General features: G+C 40.9%; 1 pseudogene; it reads right to left on the bottom strand.

Moving 5' to 3' along the window:
- Positions 1-13263: 13263 nt before the first annotated feature.
- Positions 13264-21135, bottom strand: LOC136154717 (BCL2/adenovirus E1B 19 kDa protein-interacting protein 3-like pseudogene; annotated as a pseudogene).
- Between the last annotated feature and the right edge of the window lie 1716 nt (positions 21136-22851).

The following is a 22851-nucleotide window of genomic DNA, read 5'->3' as shown; positions in this document are numbered from 1 at the left end:
CTTTCTTGCCTCTTCCTAGCTTCTGATGGTGGTTGCCTGGCAACCTGGTGTTCCTTGGTTTGCTTCCATCCTCACACAGACTCTTGATGCCTGTGTCTTCACATGGTCATTTTCTCATAAGGACACCAGTCATATTGGATTACAGGCACACTGTACTCTAGTATTAGTATTCATTTTTAAACTTAAAAAAAAATTTAAATTGTGGTTAAAAAAACATAAAATTTGCCATCTTACCCACTTTTAAGTATATTGTTCAGCAGTGTTAAGTATATCCAACTTGTTGTGCAACAGATCTCTAGAACTTTCCATCTTGTAAAACTGAAACTCCATATCCATTTTCCCTTCCCCTCAGCCCTTGGAAACTATCATTTTACCTTCTGTATCTATGAATTTGACTACTTCTCCTTTTTCATGAGTGAAATCATATAGTATTTGTCTTTTTTATGACTGGCTTGTTTCACTTGGCATAATGTCCTCAGGGTTCATCCATGTTGTAGCATGTGACAGGATTTCCTTCTTTTTTTAAGGCTGAATAATATTCCATTGCATGTATTACCATATATGGTTTATCCATTCATCCATCCATGGATATTGGGTTTGTTTCTACCTCTTGGCTACTGTCAATAATGCCTCAATGAACACGGAGATGTAAATATCTGTTTGAAATCCTGCTCTGATTTTTCTTCCTTTTGCACATGCATTAATATTCCAATAATAAAACTTAAAATATATGTAAAGAAGTAGGAAAAGGGCTGCAACTTGGGGAATAAAATACACAAAAAGCACAATCAAATTGTTACCAATGGGATTTTCATAAATATTATTTAAATCCAATGTTTAAATAATCGATCTTCTCAGCAATTAAGTATCCATATTATCTAGAAATAGAAGCAACTAGAACTAAATGAGATTTTTTTAGGTGAACATTGCTTTATGCAAAATAAATGTAATTGATGTACATGTATCGAATTGCAATTCTTCACTTTAGCACACTTTTTTTCTCTCATATTCATTTCCAAGCACGTTTGTATTCTCTATTATGTGTAAAGTAATACTTGAATTGGACTCCTAATGCTCCTTTTGATTGATCATAATTAAAATGCATACACTTAGCCCCAGTATTTGTGTTGTCTCAATACTTATGAGGATGTAAATTCAGACACTTTCCCATATCGAGGTAATTGTGATTATTAGACTTGAAGTGGCCCTTTTAGTCTTTGCATTTTGTCTGGCTTTATGTCAGTATAAAACAGCATAAAATCGGTATTTCGTGATAGGTTTAAAATATGGTTATTCTTTCCATTTAATACATTACAACGGAGGAAAATAAAAAATGAAACCATCACTAGTGGGTGAATGGGGAATCAGAAGGAAGAGAAAACTGTGCTCTGTGTTTCAATTGTTGAGGACCAGATGTGTGCTCCAGAACTGTGAATTTTTGGTTCCACAGAGTCTTTTCCAAGGCTGCCCTTTGTTTAAATGACTTGGCCCCACATTTGTTAATTTTCCACAATCTGTAAGTAATAGTATAATTTTAGAAATGGCACTGGTTTGTTATGCTTGTTCTTGCATCACTTTAAGGTCTCTGTATGCCAATCACATGTAGGTCTAGAGTTCACAGATTTGGTATTAGGATTCATGCCTCCAGCAAAGTTTTTTTTTTTTTCATAGATCAGACTACATGTCAGGTCCATATTCCATGGGAAATCTATTAGGATTTGGAACTACCAAATGGATGCAGAGATCTAAAAGCTTAGTAACCTTCATGGGTAAATACAATCCAGCAGAAGCACATGGGGAGCAATCACATCAATACATCCTCTGTATCAAAAACATGGCCAGGGATCCAGAAACAACCCAGAGAATGCTGGAGGCACTGAGTCAGCCACGGGGAGAATCGAGCAAGCTGATGGGGAATGTGTCAGGTACCCCTCCAGTCTTTGCCTGTTGGCTCACCCTAACCCACTGAGGAGTACTGCCCTCCACTGCATAGATAATGGCAGAACTAAAATTAAAAAGTAAGGCAGAGACAGCAGCAACTCGATGCTAAGGAAGAGACTTGGGGCCCTTGTGAGTTTGGCCTGGAGCATGCCAGCATATAAATTTTTCTGGGTACTGTATGGTGGAAACTAGCTCTAATTCTTCTCCCAGGCGACAGACTTACCACCTGTGCTCGTCTCTAATTATCTTTGATCAGGCTTATGCAGTAGGAAGTTATGTTTCAGCAACTGTGATTAGGCCCAGGGCATAGCTAAGTCTATAATTACTAGCTGGTTAAATCAGAGCGCTTCTGGAATTTAGCAGCCATTTATGTAAACTGCCTCAATAGTTTTAGACTGTAAACTTGTCCTTTTACACTTCTATGAGAACTCAGAGATGCACAAGTAATAGTTAAGGAAAAGCAAATTTGTCAGTGAATGTAAAAAAGGCGCAAAATGAAGACAGTTCTAGCCACAGGCAGAAAAAGGAGAGTCCACCATAGAGAGAAATATGCACTTGCTCAGTAACCTTTCATGAGGAAAAAAGACACGCCTTCAGGGGCACTTTTGATTTTGGAATGCCAAAACTTTAAAATGTGTTCCCCCAATTAACCACTGAGAATATTAGATGAGGGATAGAAATCATTTAACCTCTGTGAATATCAAGTTTCTCACTTAAAAAAAAAAAACTTTCTAATCACTCCACATGGCTGTAGTGAAAATCACATGAAATAACAGAAAGAACATTTAGCACCACCATTGGTAGTCATGGCATTTAATAAATGCTTGGTAATAATAATCATAATTCCTGTTATTGAGGTAAGTAGGTGTCTGGGCTCTCTAGGAGTAAAGGGTGATTCCTTTGCCTACAGGCTCTGTCATCCCGATCCAACTGCCAATTAGAAGTATATGGCATCAGTATGTCTTCTTTGGAGAAATGTCTGTTTAGTTCTTTGGCCCATTTTTTGATTGGGTTGCTTATTTTTCTGGAATTGAGCTGCAGGAGTTGCTTATATATTTTTGAAATTAATTCTTTGTCAGTTGCTTCGTTTGCTATTATTTTCTCCCATTCTGAAGGCTATCTTTTCACCTTGCTTATAGTTTCCTTTGTTGTGCAAAAACTTTTAAGTTTAATTAGGTCCCATCAGTGTGAAGATTCCTTAAAAAACTGGAAATAGAACTGCCATATGACCCAGCAATCCCACTTCTGGGCATACACACAAAGGAAACCAGAACTGAAAGAGACACGTGCACCCCAATGTTCATCGCAGCACTGTTTATAATAGCTAGGACATGGAAGCAACCTAGATGCCCATCAGCAGACAAATGGATAAGAAAGCTGTGGTACATATACACCATGGAATATTACTCAGCTATTAAAAATAATGCATTTGAATCAGTTCTAATGAGGTGGATGAAACTGGAGCCTGTTATACAGAGCAAAGTAAGTCAGAAAGAAAAACACCAATACAGTATCTTAACACATATATATGGAATTTAGAAAGATGGTAACAATGACCCTATATGCAAGACAGCAAAAAGAGACACAGATGTAAAGAACAGACTTTTGGACTCTGTGGGAGAAGGTGAGGGTGGGATGATTTGAGAGAATAGCATTGAAACATGTATAATACCATATGTGAAATAGATCACCAGTCCAGGTTCGATGCATGAGACAGGGTGCTCAGGGCTGGTGCACTGGGATGACCCAGAGGGATGGGATGGCGAAGGAGGTGGGAGGGGGGTTCAGGATGGGGAACACATGTACACACATGGCTGATTCATGTCAATGTGTGGCAAAAACCACCACAATATTGTAAAGTAATTAGCCTCCAACTAATAAGAATAATTGGGAAAAAATATTGTAAAGTAATTAGCCTCCAATTAAAAAAAAAAGAAGTACGTGGCAGAGCTAGTAAAGGGAACTCTTTCAGGCTGAAGTGAGAAAGCCATACTTCTCTTGAGATGGAGAGACGCTATTACCCTCCCCCACCCCGCATGGTGCCCCTGAAATGGTACCACAACTGGTGAGAAAAGAAAACGATGCATAAACAACAAGCTAATTATTTCCAAAGGAAATGAATACTCATATAATTTAATGCAGGTGGTGCTTAATAAACAATCCTTTCACTGAGTAAACAAAAGAGGGAAACTGTGAGTAATTTACAGGCATCTAAGTGAAATCGCTTATGGTGCCTTATGCGTAGATGTCTTAAGACCTGTATTCTGGTTTACTGCTCACCTCTCAGATGCGTGTCTCTGGAAGAGCCTGGCAACACAAACATGAAAGTAGCCTTAATCAAGTGCATATGCGTAGATCGCACACTTTGGTTAGAGAGGTGGATGAAAAAGAATTGGAGTCACTTGTTTATGCACTTGGGCAGCTGTGCTGTTGGACCAGTGCCACCTTGAATCCCCACTGAAACAAAGGAAGCAAACTCTGTTTTCAAGAAAATAACGCCTAACACTTTGGCCAAACAGTTGTCTCCAAATGCTAACCTCCTTCAAGAACACGGTAATAACTATGAATATATGATGAAACGACATTTGGAAAGATTACCTGTGGGCATGTGAGATGTTTAACTTTTCTCATTTTAAGCCACCAGTACTGTGGTCATTTACTTGGGCTTTAAAGGGCAACTCCTGACATTTGGTCTTTGGTAGATTTAACAGGCCGCTTGTAAGCTTAAAGGTTTTGCCTGGTTAAAGTGGGTTTTATTGCAGAGGCTATTTGCAACTTCATGCTCCATCTCACAGAAATGTCAGTGTTTGCCTTTGCTCAGAACTGGGCATAGCAATTGAAGGTTTATCCCGGAGTAGCTCTGAAAATAGAAGATGCTTGACTTTAGGTCTCTGTTTTTAACTGCCCACAAACAACCTGTAGGAGCATTCGCTTTCACTTGGGGTGCTATAAGTCTTCCAGATGGCTGAGCAACAACAGACTTTTGGGAAAGACTAAATGCTCATAACCCTCTGTCACATTGTAAACTGCCAGCGTGTTTTCCTTTATTCTCTTCCTGGTGGAAACAAAAAGCCTATTTTGATAATAAGCTTGAGAAATACATTTTCTCTGGATTCTGTGGAAATAAATTATCTCACTCGCTCTGGGAAGTTGAACCTCAGCTGGGCTTTCACTGCAGCTTGGCAGGCCTCTTGTTGACTCCCTCGAGAATTTCTTAGAACAGTTGTTCAAAATCCAAACTGTTCCCACTGCTCCCCAGTCCCCAGTCCTACCCCAGCTGTCCGTCCTCTCAAAGATGATCTCACCTCCCACTTCACCACAAAGACTGGCCGTGTAGGCTCCTTCATTCCCCTTTTCTTCAAACTGCATGATGTATGGCGCTTTTGCCTGTACCACAATGCTCGAGTCTCAAAGAAAACCACATCTTTCTTTTTTTTTCTTGCCTAGGCTATGCCATCTATTTGGACACTTCATCTCATTCTCTCTCCACTACAGGAAGAAACTGTTCCATCAACCAATTTAATGGCTCCTTCCCCACGGTCTATAAACCCACTCAGGGCTCCTCTGACTTGGACCCAAGTTACCACCCTATCTATCACCTTCCTTTCACAAGTCAAACTACTCAATGTAGTCAATGCTTACTGACTCCTTTCTCACCACTAACTCCTCACAACCAAGCTTCCACCCCACTTCAATGACACTCTATTGAAACTGCTGTCTTGAAAGTCAGCAATGGCCTAATAACTGGCAGATTGGCTGACTTTTTATTAAAATTCACCTTGCTTGACCTAGCTACAACTTTATACCAATGCTGACCACTTCATCCCTCCTAAAACTCTCTTTCTGGCTTCTGTTACATGACCCTGATTTTTCTCCTATCTATTTTACTCCTTTTTAAATATATATGGTGTTATTTGCAGCACATGGGATCTATTGCCTTGACCGGGGATCAAACTCAGCTCTCCTGCATTGAGAGTGTGGAGTCTTAGCCACTGGACTACCAGGGAAGTCCCAATTTCTTTTGCTTTGAATCCTTGGTTGACTCTTCCTCTATGCCTTCAATGTAAACATTCCACATTGGCCCTGTCCTTGGCCCTTATCTTTCGTATTCTCTCTGTTTTGATGAACTTACCAATTGCACATATTCACTTATCTTCTCTATGTGAATGGCTCCTTAATCACTGTCATTTATTCATGTCTTCATTCATTAATTACTTACTGAATGTATACCACATATGTAGAGTGACTTTGGGCTTCCCTGGTAGTTCAGCAGTAAAGAATCTGCCTGCAATACAGGAGTCAGCAGGACATGTGGGTTCGATCCCTGAGTTGGGAAGATCCCCTGAAGGAGGAAATGGCAACCCACTCCAGTACTCTAGCTTGGAGAATCCCATGGGACAGAGCCCGGTGGGCTGCAATCCATAGGGTAGCAAAGGGTTGGACATGACTGAAGCTACTCAGCATGCATGCAGAATGACTATACAATTTGTCAATCTAACTGGGACATTTTGAGTATGAAAGGGGATCACTATTAATGCTATGTCAGAGCACTAGACATAAACCGGATTGGCCAAGCAAATTGAGACATATGGTAACCCTAAGTATAAGGTACTCTGCCAAGTATTATGAAGTTAAAAAGTAAATCATAAATGCATCCTGTCCCCAAAGAGCATTAAGTCTAGTAGAGTGAGGAGACACCAACATAAACAGAATACTATTAGAAAGTGATAAATACCCTAAGAGAGGTCCAGATAAAATATACTGCATTTTCGGGATGCTGCTGCTGCTGCTAAGTCGCTTCAGTCGTGTCCGACTCTGTGCGACCCCATAGACGGCAGCCCACCAGACTCCACCGCCCCTGGAATTCTCCAGGCAAGAACACTGGAGTGGGTTGCCATTTTCTTCTCCAATGCATGAAAGTGAAAAGTGAAAGTGAAGTTGCTCAGTCGGGCCCGACTCTTCGAGACCCCATGGACTGCAGCCCACCAGGCTCCTCCATCCATGGGATTTTCCAGGCAAGAGTACTGGAGTGGATTGCCATTGCCTTCTCCAGTTTTCAAGATGAGAGGAGATTTATTTTCACCTTGAGGAATCAGGAAAAGCTTTGTGATAGTGGCATTTGAATAGCCCTTGGACATGCAAAGATGGTGGTGGGTAAAATTTCAGGTGGAGGGAATAATACAAGTAGGGCCTCCCTCATGGTTCTTCAGTCTGCGTGTTGCAAAAGTGCTACACCTAAGAGGGCACTGTCCACCTTGTTAACATCCCTATTAGTTGAAAATGTTCGTATTTTAATAACTTTCTTGTTACTTCAAAGGTGAGTGATTTGTACATTTATTACAAAAATTTTCTACTAAATCACAGGGAAATGTCATTTTCTACCAATCAGTACACAACAACAATTTTTTGACAGATGGAAGTAAGGGTCTGAGGAAGAGACATCTTTTTCTACTTCATACCAAAATGGGCTACAGATGATCCCGAGTGTGTGCAAAAGCATAATAAAGAAAACTGTGGAGCATAAATAGGACAGAGAGTCTATTTGGACAGACTGTCAACATTAGTCTGACAAAGCTTGGGTTGCATGAAAAGACACAACGAAAACAAATTGGAAGAGTAGATTCAGTCCAGATTGTGGAGGGCCGTGAGTGTCACCATAAAAAAATCAAACTCTAGTTAGTAGGAACAGGTCAAAATGGTTTCAAGAAGTTACCCTGGAGGACTTCCCTGGTGGTCCCGGGGTTAAGACTCCATGCTTCCAATGCAGGGGGTATGGGTTCAATCCTTGGTCAGGAAACTAAGATTCCACACACCATTCAGTGTGGCCAAAAAAAAAAAAAAAAAAACTAATTTTTTTTTTTAAAGAAGTTCCTTGGGAAAAACGTATAAAATGCTTTCAAAAGGTAAGAACTGGGAGTGACTGGAAGACCAGTTACATGCTCACTGGCCTTGTAGTATAAGCCAACATTTTCCAAAGTAGCTCTATGGAACTAATGCTATTTCCTCTGAATTTTAACAACTACACCAGATAGCAGAACAGAAGCAAAGAAAGCTACATGGTTTCATTCAGTCCTATCATCTCTCCACAGCCCTGACTCTTGTACATTTCTCCCTGAGTGACCTGCCAAAGCTTCTATTTCACATACCCCAAATCAAACCCATTATCTTTGTCCTGAAAACTATTTCTTCTGTGCATACCACCACAAAACAAGGGTGGCTTAAACAAGAACTTCAGAAGTAAGCAGACCAGGTCTAGTATGACAGCACCATGAAATCTTCAGGAATCAAGACTCCTAGGTGTATACATTTTGCCAGGAGTATGAAAATGAATGCTAGAATTCTAGCCATAACATCCTTGTTCCAGACTGTGTGCTGGAGGAAGAAGAGAAGAAATGTGTGATCTCTACCTTTTCAAGAAGACTTCCTGAAATGACACAACACACCCACATTTACCTCATCAGCCAGAACTTAGTCACATGGACACATACAAGGAAAACTGAATGAACATCTGTCCAACAAAAGTCCAGTTTCTCTTATTTAAAAAAAAAAAAAAAAAACAGGAAGAATGGATTTGGGAGGTAATTGGCAAGGTCTACCACAGAAGGTGAAATCTATAAGACTGAAAAGGAGAGGGAATTCCCTGGTGGTCCAGTGGTTAGGACTCATGCTCTCACTGCCAATGACTCAGGTTTGATCCCTGGTCTGGGAACTAAGATCCTAAAAACTGCATGGTGCTGCCAAAAAAAAAAAAAAAAAAAAAAAAAAAGTCATAAGATTGAGAAGGAGAGAGAAGGAAAGGAAAAGGTGTCAAGAAGGGCAAGTTTTCCAGCATATATGGTTGAGAGAGGAATTATTCTTTTATTTGCAACTGAACCAATATACTCTAGTGTAGATTTATGCATTCTAAGTTGTTGTTGTTTAGTCACTAAGTCATGTCTGACTCTTTGCAACCCCGCAGACTGTAGCCCACCAGGCTCCTCTGTCCATGGAATTCTCTAGGCAAGAATACTGGAGTGGGTTGCCATTTCCTTCTCCAGGGGATCTTCCCAATCCAGGGATTGAACCCAGAAGCATTTTAAAATAGTTTACGCATTCGGTACAATTCAGAAGATACTAATATAGTCCTACTAGCAGATTTGGTTATAGCTACACATAGAAATTGGGGTTTCCAAAGTCGCACTAGTGGTAAAGAACCCGCCTGCCAATGCAGGAGACATAAGAGATGCAGGTTTGATCCCTGGGTCTGGAAGATCCCCTAGAGGAAGGCATGGCAACCCAATCCAGTATTCTTGCCTGGAGAATCCCATGGACAGAGGAGCCTGGCAGGCTATAGTTCATGGGATTGCAAAGAGTCAGACACAACTGAAGCAACTTAGCATGCGCACATGTAAACATAGAAATGAGAATTAGAAAAGAGCCATTTGGAGTCCTAACTATTACAGACTGCAATAGCAGGAATCACAGTCTATATCACCAGATCCTCAAAGAGATGCTATAAAGCCCTGTTTTATTATGATTATGCTTTGAAATTATATTTCCATGAAATTAAAATACATGACTGTCCTTATCATTTTTAATCTAATATACATGATATACATATGAGCTATACAGTAGGCAAATAACTTGGTAGTTATTTTATTGACTGCTGTTTAGTCGCTAAGTCATGTCCAACTTTTGCAACCCCAAGGACTGTAGCCCACCAAGTTCTTCTGTCCATGGGATTTCACAGGCAAGAACACTGGAGTGGGTTACCGTTTCCTCCTCCAGAGGATCTTACTGACCCAGGAATTGAACCCATATCTCCTGCATTGGCAATTGGGTTCTTTACCACTGAGCCTTTGATAGGGTCAAGGACAAATTGATGCTCATGGTCATAGGGCTTCTCAGATGGCTTTAAGCACAAAGTACTCTATTGCGCTTTCTAGCAAGTAAGCTTGTTTTTCCCAGACAGATTGGTGACCCCAGCTTTCCCTTCTGTTACCCCTCAAATGGGGCCTGAGTGCACAGTTAATCATGGATGGAACCGAGCTTAAGCCTAGATCCCAGGAGGAGCTAAGATGGCGGAGGAATAGGACAGGGAGACCACTTTCTCCCCCACAAATTCATCGAAAGATCATTTGAATGCTGAGCAAATTCCACAAAACAACTTCTGATCGCTAGCAGAGGACATCAGGCACCCAGAAAAGCCTAGATCCCTCAACATACCCAGTATTGATCTTCATGGGCCATATGATTCAAAACAAATTTTTATGTTTCCCCAAATAGAACTCTCTCCCCATGTGCAAAGACCAAACACCCAAAAGTACACCCAAAAGATGCTGCTGGACTGCTTAACAGCCCAAAGAGGGATGAGAGACATCCTGAAAAGGGACCATGTCTACTCTGGACTCAATCAACAGATATGGGGAAGGAGGGGAGCAGGGAGTAAGAAAGGGACAGGGAGTAGAAAAAAATGTAGAAAAAACTTGTGTGCTTTGCTTTAAATTGTTTTGCTTTGGTTTTTGGTTTAAAAAAATGTACTAGACCTAAACAATATCATAATGAGGCAGGTCAGTATTTACAGTCCTTCGAACCCCATTTAATCTTTCTGTGCCTCATTTGTTAAGTATGTTGGCCAAGATCACATACCAAATCAGTGACACAGTCATCATGAGGCCTCAAGTGCCTGATTCCCAGTTTCATATTTTAAATAAGCCAAGTGACAGAAGAGAGGGAAAAATTGGGTCAGAGAAAAAATCTGGCCTGAAAAAAATCTGTGTTTCAAAACAAAGCCAATTACACAAAGACATGATATTTCTCATCTAAACAGAAAAACAAGCTGGGGCCTTAATATCTTTCTTTTCCGATGCATACACAGAGGCACTTTTCAATGGTGAGAAAGGCAAAATGATGGATCTACCCTTATGGTCAATTCTTTTATCTGATGACACTCCATTTCTTGTAAAATATTAGTGAAAGTGAAGTACCCCAGTCATGTCTGACTCTTTGCGACCCCGTGGACTGTAGCCTACCAGGCTCCTTCCTCCATGGGATTTTCCAGGCAAGAATACTGGAGTGGGTTGCCATTTCCTTCTCCAGGGGATGGGAAAACAAACAGGTCAAGTAATTGCCTAATATAACACGGCTATAAAGATACAACTAATTAACAAAGGGGTATATGTTCATATAGCTAACACCAAAAACAGATGTCTAAAATAACAATTGCTAGTATTTGTCCTTTAGATTCCTGGTCATTGAGATTGTTCCCCACCAATTTTCCCTTGTTTCCTTAAGTTTAGATTCCTAAATGCGTGCTTCAGCTTTGATAGCTGCCTCTAACCCCATAAATCATGGTGTCTCATTCATAGTAATTTTTTGAATCTTGGCTTTCTGGCCTACATATCAATTTTGCTGGCTCCTTTGACTTTTGTGTTTATTACTCTTTCTTTCTCTCTCTCTCATACACACACACACACACACACACACGCACACGCACACACACACACACACACACACACACACACACACACACACAGAGGAAAAGGGGGAACTCCAGCAGGTTTGGCAGCCTCCAGTGCTTTCCATCAAGCACCTGGGGAATATGGAAGAAGCACCATTTTTCTTATTCCTGGGACAAAAGCACTGTGAGGAAAAGGGCAGTGATGAGACCAAGTAGCTTTACGTAAGGCAAAACTAACAGGACTCACAGCTGGTCTGGGCTTGAGGAGGCAGATGAATAGTCTCAGGTTCTCCTTTACCAAAGTGATACTTCTTCACCAACCAGTTTCCACTGGAGCACTATGCAGCCTTCCCAGCTGTTATATTTCATGAATATAACACTGCATGCCAGGACAGGAGTGTAGCCGATCCATTTATAACTCTAGAATGTCATCTGTTGAGAATGGTCCAGTAATCCAAGAAAAGGAAGGGGCCTGCATCTGGCCCATCAAGACCTAACCTGCCACTCCCCAACCCTGAGCCACCCCAACAACCTCAGACAAGGAAACTGAGTACAGATGTCCTCAACTTGTGTGGGGATTGGATCCAGGACAACCCCATCCCCACCAAATGGATGCTCAAGTCCCTTATATAATATGGCTATTTGCATATAACCTATGCACATTCTCTGGTATGCTTTAAATCATCTCTAGATTAAGTATAATATACAATACAATGACAATGCTATGTAAATAGTTGCCAGTGCATGGTAAATTCAAATTTTGCTTTTTGGAACTTTCTGGAATTTCTTTCCCCAAAACATTTTCAATACACAGTTAGGATGTAGAAACTGCACATACAGAAGGCTAACTCTACTGGCCTCCCAACCACAATTCAGGGGCAATGAACCAGGACCCAAGTCATGGAGCTTGTCTCTCACCTCACGCACATGACAGAACTTGTCAGGCACCCAGATAACCTTGGGAAGGTTTGGCCTTGCTCATCCTAAAGGGGTGGATTCCTTTCTCTCTAAGCACTTATTCAGAATTCCACCGCCACTATATGCATTGTTGTCAAATCAATTTATGTTTGTTCTCATCACGTAGAACCTGGACTCTTGGCTCCATACCCCAATGTTAACACCCATATTTAGCCCATATTTTAGTTTTGGTGATGCTATGGGCTCCCCTCTGAGACCAGAGCTTTGGATCTCATCTAGTTTTCATCTTTGTTTATTTTGTTTGTTCATTCTTCCAGAATGAGATTGGCTTACTTTATTTTGATTACAAAAATACTATACATTCATTGTAAAGAATTTTTCTTTTTATTTCTTTTTGGCTTAAAATAACTTTTTATCGCCCAGGATATTTTTTTCCCCTTGTGTCATATTTTGTCTGTTTTATTTGCTTTAGTTTTCTTTTTTCATAACTATAAATTCAAGCTTCCCTTTGTCTTGAAAAACAAAACAATGTGTAGTTTTCATATCATTTGCAACCTGGTCTCATTTGAAGAGACAGGTGGGAGTTATCTTGCAAGAGTAAGATTTATATCATGAATGGTGCAGGTCTAGGTCTGGTGGTACTGAGAGGAGACAACGGCATTCTTGACAAAGTTAAATTTGCTGGTGGCGTTTGCGGAAAAGAAGCCCTTGCAAATTTCTAAACGACAGTAAACTCTTAATTAGGAAATTCTGAAGTGTTCTACAGGCCAAAAAGGGAATGAGGTTAGTAAAATGCCTCAACAGAGTTGGAATAAAATACTGAATTTGAGAGTTACTGGAACTTGGATATATAAAAAGAAGGTGGAGATTGGCACATGTTTAAAATGGTCTCAAGTTCAAATAAACTACTGTGACAAGACACCACTTCACAAGTCACACGCTGGCCCAGGGGCTCTTCTCTTCCCTCAGTAGATGCTGGCAGAAGGCGTGCTCAGTCATTTTGCAATGTAGATGCCTAGCCCCAAAGCCAAAACATGGGAGAGGAAGAGAGATGGAATGAACACCTTAAGAAACTCTGCGGAGAAGATCCCCCCTTTCTTAATGGCTTCACTTTTCCTCATGCTTAAGGAAACAGAACGTTTAGGTTGCCTGAAGTGGAACTCCTTGGGTGGAATATTTTCAGGTCTATTGGACCAATCAGACACCCAGTCTACACTTTTCTTCAGAGCATCCACCTCTTTCTCTCCTTCTGCAACTTCTGACTGAGAGCTATGGTCCTTGCTGGTGTGCATTTCCACATCAAGCATGATCTGCCCATCTTGTGGGGAAGGGCTGTCTCAGTGAGAACTGCCTCTTGAACTGCTCTGTCTGGATTCATTCTGTGCATCCAAAGGAATCTTCTCCATGTCCCTATTGTGGATGGAGGACGAGGAGGGTACAAACTCTAGCCCCCCATTCTTCTCAATGCCATTGCTGCTGTTAATGGGCAGCTCCACCCAGGAATTGTTGAGGCCAGCAGGTGGTGGCAAAGACTGTTCACCTTCCTCACAGTTATTGTTGTTGTGCGGGGGCGGCGGCTGTTCTACTGAGACAACATTGTCAGGTGGCTGGAAGAGCTGCGACCCCGCAGCAAAGACCGTCTCTGATTCTCGGGCATCAACACCAAGAATTTTTCTAAAATTGAGATTGGTTATAAAAGATTTTCAATTCATATCAGAATATATATATGGAACTAAAGAGCTTCTTGATGAGGGTAAAAGAGGAGAGTGACAATGCTGGTTGAAACTCAACATTAAAAAATCCAAGAGCACAGCATCTGGTCCCATCACTTCATGACAAGTAGAAGGGGAAAAAGTGGAAGCAGTGACAGACTTTATTTCCCTGGACTCCGAAATCACTGTAGATGGTGACTGCCATCATAAAATTAAAAGACGCTTGCTCCTTGGAAGAAAAGCTATGACAAACCTGCTGTGTGTGTCCTCAGTTGTGCCTGACTCTTTGCAACCCCATGTACTGTGGCCCTCCAGGCTCCTCTCTCCATGGGACTTCCTAAGCAAGAATACTGGAGTGGGTTGCCATTACCTCCTCCATGGGATCTCCCCAACCCAGGGATTGAACCCAGGTCTCTTGCATCTCCTGCACTGGCATATATACAAAAAATTCACAATCCCACTACCCAGTTGATACCCTCTCTGACTCAACTAAGAATTTCCTGATTAAGCCCTGAGGAACCCCATTCATCTAAGTGGTACCAGCCCCTGATATTCCCTGTGATTAGATTTGGTTTGCTTGACACTGCATGAGGATCCAGAACTTTTGTCATAAACAGGGTGAGAATACTTGGCATTCTATCTCTCACCATGTGCTGGTCACAAGGTATATAGGTGGATCCATCATCCTCATCAGCACTGAAGGCCTACAGCCATGCTAGACACCTGGGATAGACACCTGCTGTAGGAAAGCAAATGACTTCAGACAACTGACCCAGTCCTCCCAAGAGCAAGCACGTTCAGACATCAATTTGAGACCTTTTAACAGTCTTTAGGAGATTGAGATGTGTAACACACACACATACATTAGGCATTCACTATGTAAAGTGCTTTATATTATGCATTTCATTCTAGATTGCCTAATATTTTAGAATTTCTCATGTCTCTGATTCGAATCTAAAATCTTCAAATAGATGTTTTGATTTTTCTAGAAGCAAGTACTTGTCTATTGTGAGATAGTTACAGTTTGAACTTTTTACAATGTTATTCTTTTAAAATACAGGACTACTTTTAGTGTACCAAGACCATAATTTTAAGCTGCTTTCATTACTCTCTATATAGTCAAGTCTTAGTTACTCAAGGCATTCGTGATTCTAGAGTAAGGGAAGAGCGCCACCTTATGGTACTGTTTTGAAGTACACCAAGAAAAGGTCACAATTTTTAGAATTGTCCTAGAAATTCAAGAGGGGCTTCCCTGATAGCTCAGTTGGTAAAGAATCCGCCTGCAATGCAGGAGACCCTGGTTCCATTCCTGGGTCAGGAAGATCCGCTGGAGAAGTGATAGGCTACCCACTCCAGTATTCTTGGGCTTCGCTGGAGGCTCAGCCAACCTGGGTTCGATCCCTGGAGAAGGGAAAGGCTACCCACTCCAGTATTCTGGCCTAGAGAATTCCAGGGACTGTATAGTCCATGGGATCGCAAAGAGTCGGACTGAACGACTTTCACTTCACTTAGAAACTCAAAGGGGAAAAAGGATTAAAAAATACAGACCACCTCCCCCAACAAATTATAAATCCTCGGGAAAAAGGATTAAAAAATACAGACCACCTCCCCCAACAAATTATAAATCCTCTTCCATGATATGCTCAAAGTGCCAAAATGGCCAAGGCTAAGTAAAAATTAAGCAAAATCTTTCACTTGGCTATTGAACTGGGTACTAAATTGGTAAAACAAGAGTCCTTTTTACTTGATACCAAACATTATCATCATAACTAATGATTCTTGAGTTCCTATTATGAACCAGATTATGGTGTGTATATATATATATAAAATATATGTGACATATTATAAACATATAATAAATATACACTATTTATCATATTAAATATTTATTAAATATTAATAAAATATGTATACAATAACATATTTATATTACATATTTATAAAATATTTATTAAATGCTTTTTAGTTTTTATAAAATTTTGTTAATTTTTAAAAAAATTTTAATAAAAATTTTAAATATAAAAATATTTACATGTTTATAATATAATTTGTATAATAAATAATTAAATACCAAATATTTATTAAATATTATATATTATATGTTTATTATATTAAAATTTATTTACTATAAATATATAATAAATATTATATATATATATGCTAAGTCGCTTCAGTCATGTTCGAGTCTTTGTGACCTTATGGACTGTAGCCCACCAGGCTCCTCTGTCCATGGGATTCTTCAGGCAAGAATACTGGAGCGGGTTGCCATGCCCTTCTCATATATATATATACACACACACTAATATTCACACAACCCTATAAGAGAGGTACTGTTACAAACTCCACTATCCAGATGAAGAAACTGAGGCCTAGAGAAGGTACATAAATTTCTCAAGGCCACACAGCTACTAAGTGGTAGAGCCTAGACTCACTAGCCCAGATTCTAAACCACCATGCCACACTGCCTCTTTCTAAAGTTCAAATTCAGTAAGGTCTCTCTCAAAATAAACAACTTGAGGCCATGCTCTTACCCATTCTTTCTCAAAATATTCATAGATGAAGGCAAGACAAGATCCCTGGTTCAATTTCTATTCCTCTCATGGTGGTCCAGATTTGTAATTCTTTGGCTTATCTCCTGTGTTCCTTCCCAACTTTGACAATGATTCTATTTGTAATTTTGAGTATAAAATATTGCAGTAGAGAGCTAAACACTGAATGTTTGCATCCCTCCAAAATTCACATGTCGAAACCTAATCTCCCATGTGATGGTATTAGGAAGTGGGGACTTTGGGAGGTACTTAGGTCATAAGGGTGGAGCTCTCATGAATCAGATTAGTGCACTTATAAAATGCACTCTCCAGAGCTCTTTGCCCCTTCCACTGTGTGAGGACACAGCCAGAGGTTGGCTATCTATGGACCAGGAAGCAGCTCCCCAGAAGATATTGAATCTTCTAACACCTGATCTTGGACTTGCCAGCCCCCAGAACTGTGAGAAATAAATGTTTGTTGTTTAAGCCACCCAGTCTATGATTTTTCTATTACAGCAGCCCCAAAGGACTGAGACACTGAGAACTTAGATTTTTCTGTCTCTTCCCCCTGTTTTACCTCAGGCCCCTCAAACATCATTCATTTAAAATCATGTTGAAAAGGACATATTTCCATAAACAACAAGGTCCTACTATAAGGGCACAGGAAACTATATTTAATATCCTGTGATAAAACACAACAGAAAATAATATATACATGTATAACTGAATCACTTTGGTGTATAGCAGAAATTAACACACTGTAAATCAACTATACTATAATAACATTTTTAAAAGGACACATACCTAAAAATTTACCAGAGCTAATATAACTCAAATCAGAATTTTTCCTAAAGCATTTATTTCTTTAAAAATGGTCTCCTGTGGTACTTTTTTAAAACCTGGTAGAATCTATAGGTTTTTTCTGTGCAGTTAGAGCAAACACTGGTTTTCATGGAAAATCATAGACGATATTTTCTATCATTTTCAGCATTAACACCTAAGTCATATTCCATTAAGGGAAAAACTATTTCTTATTTACCTAACAAAAATTTACTGAGCTTTTACTATTCCTAGACTGTAAGGACACAACAATGAAAAAGCCAAATATGGTCCCTGCCTTGATGGAACTTATGGTTCTGAATACTATTCAAGATAGAAAAGAGAAAAGAGATAACTCTGACCTAGGAATGCCTTCTATATATATAGATATACATTTTAAAAATTTAAGATATATTTTAATATTTAATTTACTACTTTAATTTATAATTTAACTTATATTTAATTTACTACTTTAAAACAAAAGTTATCAGCATGCACATTCTTTGACTAGATAACCAAAAAGTATGTTTACAATCTTTCTAATTCCACTGACAGAAAGCAAAATCCATGAATATTTCATTAGGGGAAAAACAGGATTTTATTCTATACTCAAAAATTACCAGATGACATTTCTCTCAGACTGCCAAAACAAGGAAATTAGAGAGGCCTAGGGCTGTCCTGGAAGCCACCATGCCATGGGCAGCTTGCCTTTGGAATTTGGAATTCCTCGCTAAACTAAAGGCAATCTGGAAGTAGCTCAGCCTGACCCAAATGAGAACCTTGGGTAAATTCCTCCTTCCCTTTTTATGCCTGTGATCCTTGGGCACCACCCAAATTGCAAGCTCTGGCTAGACATCGACAATCCAACAACCTCAATGCCAATCCTCTCTTTCTCCTTTTTCTATCCAATTTCTTAACTCTTCTTCTCTCTCCCAACATTTCCACTGCACAGTCTGGAACTCTAATTCCATGGTAAACAAAATCCACTCCTATGTGTCCACTTTTTCCCTGAACTAATTGAAAGGTAGTTCCCCACCTACAGCACCATGTCTGATAAAGCCATCTCAAGGCTGTATTCTCTTCCATAGCCTACATGTGGGGTAAAGGTGAGGGTTAGGGAGAGCTATGTCACCATTTACCTTACTCCCCCATTGCATTTTTGAAACCATGGTCACAGAACATTTTTAAGTACCATACAGTAAATATTTTAGGCTTTGTAGGATATACTGGCTCTTTTGCAATTACCTGCCTCTACTGTTGTAGCTTGAAAGCAGCCATCAACAATATGCAAACAAATAGACATGGTTGTGTTCCAATAAAACTTTATTGACAAAACAGGCAGCAAGGCCAGACTTGACCATGAGGATGATCAATACACTGCCATGGCCTCACAGTGCCTTGACTTCCTCATTCCCAATGATTTTCACTCCACCTTTAATACCTTCAAACCAATTTGCCACTCTCCCCACAACTCTTATCCTGCAGACTTTCCAACTCTTTGTTCCCCAATAAATCTGATCTTTAAGTTCACAACCCCTCCATTGCCTCCCTGTTAGTTTGCCTCCACTGGGCCTCACTTTTCACTTACCCAGTCTGGATGCCATGGTCAGTCACTGCACTCTCTTATATCCTCAATCCCCTTGCTCCCTTTTCTTTCCACTGTACATTGTTCACTATCAAAACCATACACCATTTCTGAATAAATTTAATTACCAGCCTTCTCTGATCCTATGGCCAAATGGCTGAACACAGCGGGAGAACACTGTCTGTCTGTGTTAGTTGCTCAGTCATGTCGACTCTGAGATCCCATAGACTGTAGCCCGCCAGGTTCCTCTGTCTGTGGAATTCTCCAGGCAAGACTACTGAAGTAGGTTGCCATTTTCTTCTCCAGGGGATCTTCCCAACCCAGGGATTGAATCTGGGTCTCCTGCATTGCAGGCAGATTCTTTACCATCTGAGCTACAAGGGAAACCCTGTACCACTATATATATTTGAGCCACTATGAACTCATAATTTTAAATCCAGCTGGGCCCTCACAACTTCTAGTCTATCCCTTTTAACAGTCTTCCTGTAACTCTCTATCACATTTATATTAGGCAAGACAACATAACGCTACAAAGAGATTGCAGGCTTAGAATCCAGACAGACTTGGGTTTGATATCTGGTTCCACCATTTACTAGCTGTATGGTCATGAACAAGTTATTTAAATTCCTTTTGTCTCAGTTTCGTCATGAGTAAAATGGGAAAAATAATACCTACTTTATATCTTAATAAGATTATGTATGTAAAACAATTAACATACTGCCTGATACCCACGAATTGCTGAATAGATGAGAGCTATTAATAAGAGTTAATGGGACTTCTCTGGTGGTCCAGTGGTTAAGATACCATGCTTCCACTACACAGGGCATGGGTTCAATCCCAGGTCAGGGAACTAATATCCTGCATGCCACATGGCATGGCCAAAAAATAGAATATGAAAATGCTTAAACATGACCTTTAAAAAAATAAAATGAGAGCTCCTGTTCAGTAGGTGACTATACCTCCTACTTTGATAAGACCATTAAGTGTTTCTTAACTGAGGTCCCCAAAAGGCACAACAATGGTTTATGTACTATTTGGCTGAATCATAAGAAAGTGCTGAAATTCAGCCACTCTGACAGACAGAAGCCATAAGATTCAACCTCGTAAGTTATTAGCACTTTCAGGGAAGCTTCCCGAGTGGTGCTAGTGGTAAAGAATTTCCCCGCCAATGCAGGAGACATAAGAGATGTGGGTTCAATCCCCAGGTCAGGAAGATCCCTGGAGCAGGGCATGGCAATCCACTCCAGTGTTCTTGCCTGGAGAATCCCATGGACAGAGGAGCCTGGTGGCACAGTGCATGGGGTCTCAAGAGTCGGATACAACTAAAGCAACTTAGCACAAAGGAATGAGAGAGTCAATATAAAGGTTTTCTTTGTCAAAAGTTTGCATCCTTGGGCTGCATGAACTCCTCCACATTTCCAGGCTCTTCTAGGCTACACCATGCATGGGCGCCCCAGGCAGTCCCGCCCTGTCTCAAGCCTCAGTGTCTGCAGGAAAAGTGCCAGGGCCCAGAGCTAAGAAGCTGCGGGGTTGCACCTTGTCAGTGTGTCTGAGCCCATCGAGAGAATGGGCTGAAACAAAGCAATAGCCAAAGGCCCCTGAGACAATCAGGCCCAGAGAATCTGAACTGGTGAGGAAGAGGTGGCTGTTAGATGTGCCCAGTCTCGATTTCCTTTCACTGTGCAAACTTTCCTGTAACTGTAACCCACTCTTTCTTTTGGCCAGAGGAAGGGACATGACTATTGCCCATCCCTCCAGGCCCCCCAGCCTCCCCACCCACCCTGTGCTCAAATTTCCATCCCTCCTATCTCCTCCAACCCACCTACCCTGGGTTTTGGTTTTTTTTTAACCTTCATTTCTTTCACTCCTCTGATTCATCGCCCTCTACCAATATACCTGCTTAGGGCTTTCCTTTCCTTTAAAGATCCTTCCTTTGCCTCGCACAGGCTTCTAGCCACTTCCTTTTCTCTTTCTCTTCCTTCTCTGGAAAATACCTGAAATGAATAATCCAGATTTCCTCTGTCAACTTGCTCACCACTTGCACTGATCTCATCACTCTACCCAAACACCTTCTCCGAGGCTGCCATTGACCTCTGCATGGCCATATATGGTAGACACAAGTCCAGCCACATCTATCTTAGTTTCTCTGTAACAGTTGGACCTGTGGACGCCTCCCTCCTTACTGAAACACATTCTCAGTCCAGTCACCACGCCACTGTTACTGGCCACTTCTCCTATTGCTCTTGCTGGCCTCTTTTTCTCTCAGCCTCTATCCAGCCCTTAAGTGTTGGTATTCCCCAGAGTTCTTTTCTCCTATTATCCCACACATTCCCCATGGAGGATATCACCCATTCCCTGGATTACAAGCACATGTGGGTAACTTCCCAGTTCATCTCCAGCCAGACCTCTCCCTTCATACTCATTTTGGAAATGCCTGCCAAGTAGCTGCCTATATCCACCAAACCACAATTGTTCCTATCCAAAACTCTGATACTCTTCCTGCCACTACTAAGGTCAGTTGAAGTATCTGAACCTTTGGACCTGAGCAGAGGTACAGCCCAAGGAGCAACATCCTGCACACTGCAGCACAGGGCATGGGGGGGGTGTTGCAGACGAGGGATGACAAGGAGTAGTGATTCGCTCAATGTGGTTCCTTTAACATGCTCTGCCTACTACTTAATGCACTTGTGGTGACCTGAATAGGAAGGAATATATGAATATGTATGATTGATTCATTTTGCTGTACAGAGCCCGCCTGCCAATACAGGAGACTTAAGAGACGCGGGTTCGATCCCTGGGTTGGGAAGATCCCCTGGAGGAGGGCATGGCAACCCACTCCTACATTCTTGCATGAAAAAAGAATCCCATGGACAGAGGAGCCTGGGGGGCTACAGTCCATGGGTCACAAAGAGACAGACCCAAGTGAGCACACAGCACGCACTACATAAAATGTGTTGCCAGTAATTAATATCAAAGTTTTAGTTCAGTTACTATTTTCTGAACTTCCCTTCCCAGCCTGACACACACCTTCCACCCCATTCTATCTCTCTTCAGTTTTCCATATGGAGACTTCAAATAGTCTTTGCCTGTAAGTTTGTCTTGGAACTGGATATACATAGTTGAATCCCAGGTCATGGTTTTGGTACTTCCCAGTTAAAATTCTGCTCTGCTCTGGCAATGTTCTGACCTAGGTGTTCTGGCCCAATGGTGGACACTCAAGAACATGTGCATGAAATGGGTGGTTAGGCAAGATGATGAAGGGCCTTGAATATCAGATTATGAACTGGGGACTCAAATTTATAGAAAGTGGGGAGTCTGTGAAGTTTCTAAGCAGGAAAGCAAGAGGATGAACACAAAAGCCATGTTGTAGATTCTGGTAGAATGAGAGTAGTTGTAGTGAAAATTGACTAAGGAGGAAAACTGGAAGCATGGAAATCTATTAGAAGCATGTTTCAGGAATCCAGGAATGAGGCAATCAGTCCAGCTCTGTCAACCACACCAGCCTCATCTCGTCCCATTTAATCCTTGTCAAATCAAATCTAAATGGGGGAACCTTTAGCCAGCATTGGAGGACCAATGGCCATATTTGGAATAAGTTCAGAACATCACAATGACTAGTAATGAAACCGATATCACTACAGGTCACTCTTTTGATGGTTTAAATGTTCAAAGAGAGGTCCTTTGCCACTTCAACATAAGTGTCTAAAGTGTCCACATTGCTTTGAGCACTAAAATTTGGGGTTATTTACTAGGGCACTGCCAATAATAAAAGGATGACTATTTCCTAGATTGCCCATTTCTTGTTTTGCAAATTGCCCTTCGTTAGGCTCTCATTTTAGAATCGAATTATAAGATGTTTTTTCAAAATTCTCTTTAAAGGTTCATATAGCTTTCACAGGTCTAGCCCTG

Source organism: Muntiacus reevesi, chromosome X, assembly GCF_963930625.1.
Source record: "Muntiacus reevesi chromosome X, mMunRee1.1, whole genome shotgun sequence".
NCBI classification, from domain to species: domain Eukaryota; kingdom Metazoa; phylum Chordata; class Mammalia; order Artiodactyla; family Cervidae; genus Muntiacus; species Muntiacus reevesi.
This window is presented reverse-complemented; position numbering and strand designations above follow the sequence as displayed.